This window comes from Parasteatoda tepidariorum, chromosome 8 (genome assembly GCF_043381705.1).
Source record: "Parasteatoda tepidariorum isolate YZ-2023 chromosome 8, CAS_Ptep_4.0, whole genome shotgun sequence".
NCBI classification, from domain to species: Eukaryota; Metazoa; Arthropoda; class Arachnida; order Araneae; family Theridiidae; genus Parasteatoda; species Parasteatoda tepidariorum.
The window spans coordinates 27,283,216-27,285,673 of NC_092211.1; the positions used below are offsets into that span (position 1 = coordinate 27,283,216).

At 29.9% G+C, this 2,458-nt stretch overlaps 1 non-coding gene across 1 annotated transcript; it reads left to right on the forward strand.

Annotated features, from left to right (window-relative positions):
• The first annotated feature begins 213 nt into the window (after positions 1-213).
• Positions 214-305, forward strand: TRNAI-UAU (transfer RNA isoleucine (anticodon UAU)). The gene is given in 2 exon segments: positions 214-251; positions 270-305. It is a non-coding gene; the product is annotated as a tRNA-Ile (tRNA).
• Positions 306-2,458: the final 2,153 nt, after the last annotated feature.

Below are 2,458 nucleotides of genomic sequence, written 5' to 3' on the forward strand. Positions count from 1 at the left end.
TTTTTTTTTGTTTTTCTCTAAATTCTAAATATTATACATTTAAAAATGACGTATAACTAGATAGACAGGATGAGAAAAAAATACGAACTTCCCTTTCCATAAACATACGGGATGCAATGATAACATCTGCTTCCATTTAAACGAAATTATTACTTTTACGGCTTTCTTCTCATAAAAATTGATTGAATATGAAAGAAATATCTTGCTTTACTGTCCCCAGTGGCGCAATTGGTTAGCGCGCGGTACTTATAAGGCAGTGCCTGCAAGTAATGCCGAGGCTGTGAGTTCGAGCCTCACCTGGGGAAGACATTTTGTACAAAAAGTTTTTAAGATAAAATATGAATATCTAAAATACGAATATCTAATAGAAATTTTTTTGATTAAATATTTGTTTCATGTTCCAGATAATTTATGTCATTGCTCAAAACAAATATTTTTGTTTCAATATCATATATATATATATATATATATATGATATTAATTATCTGTTTTATGATTTCTTATTATTTATTTTATTTTTTAAATATATTTGTGAACATTTTATTTTTTGAATCATTAAAGATTTAATAATCGTTTTAAAAATGAAGGATTAAGCAATAGACATTTATAAATATAATTTTCAAATATAGTAGTTCCAAATATTGCAGTAAATGGAAAAAAGTAAATGAAAACGAGTCCGCCGTATTAGTAATAACTCAAAAAGATTGAATAATGATCGGAAAGGGAAAAAAATAGAATTAGGAGAATAAAAATAGAATTAAGAGAATTGAATTGTTTCTTTTCCAACCGAACACTTCATATATATCTAATAATTGCATTTATATAATTTGCATGTGTGATGCCACAATGAGCATTACATTCCCAGCTTTTAAAATTTCTTTAATTACTTAAACTTATTTTTTAATCATTATTAATCGAATTATATTTAAATTAACTAATTGATTTAATTTAAATATAATTCACTGACTAACCATTGGTCAATTACTTTTTTGATAGACTTTCATAAACCTCACAACATTTCAAGTCATGGTTTTTAAAAACTATATCAATAGATGTGTGTCCTCTTGTCATTCAACAGGTTTGATTGGTTTTCAATGGATGTTGAGGTTTGAGTTCGAGATTAGTTAGATAGTTTGAGTTTCCTGTGCTGGCAACATCTTATTGTTTTTATATTTTTTTTTATGTAAATAAAAGTTAAGTTTTCAGTTTGTTCTACGTGACTTTCCGTCTGATTTGCTCTCAACAAAATCCAACATTTGGTGCCGAAATAACTCGGTAAGTCATACTGAACCTTTTATAATTACTTTCGTCAAAAATCTGAATTGGAATGGCTACCGGTAGTGAAAAACTTGTAATATTTAAACGCAAACGAACAACGCTATGTACCGCCATTACGAAACTAACGACGAAATTGAACGATGCTGCTAGTACACAAACTGAAAAGGAATACAACATTGAACGTTTACAAGATAAAATAAAAGAATTAACCTTGGCAGACGATGAAATACATAATTTTTTAAATGATGAAGAATATCAGGAAGACATAATAGAATGCGAAAGATACACAGAATATGCTCATTTGGCGTTATTTAATTTCAAAAGAACAGCGAATCGGAACACGAATTCAATTTCTGAAACATCGCCAACAGCTGCCAATATAAATAATTTTTCGTTTTCGCCTTCAAATGTTACAGTAAAGTTGCCTACAATAAAAATAAATACGTTTTACGGCGAAATTGAGGAATTCCATAGTTTTTGGGAGCGTTTTGAAAACTGTATCGACAAAAACGAAAATTTATCTCTGATTGACAAGCATGTTTTTTTGCGGGGATATTTAGATGGAGAAGCAAAACGAATAGTTGATGGAATTAATACAACTGCAGAAACATATGCAACAACAAAGAATATTTTGAAATCGAAATATGGCGATAAAGATAAAATAATACAGGCTCATCTCGATTATTTAGAAAACCTAAAACCTGTCAAAAATCACTCTCCAGCAGCAATAAATGAGTTATATATTGATTGTAATCGAAGAATACAGGCTTTAGATGCTTTAGGAGAAAAAACTCAATCATACGGAAGAATTTTGGCTCCTAAAATACTTCGTGCTTTTCCTCATGAAATCTGTCGTAATTGGATTGTACATGCCAAACGTGAAAATTTTGGTGAAAGCGATATTTCAAAATTAATGAAATTTTTATCAGAAGAGGTCGAGGGATCAATTACTGCAAGTAATATTAAAGGTTCACTTGCTCCAGACTATCCTATTAAATCCTCCTTAGAAAATTTTAATGTGAATTCTAAATCAGTTACCAAAAGTAAAATAATGTCACCCTTTTGTCCTTTCTGTGAAACTGTCGGACATTGGCCTCAACAGTGCAATGTTGTAACGGACATAGACGCGCGCATACAGAAATTGAAGACTAGTAATAGATGTTTTTTGTGCACTAACCGA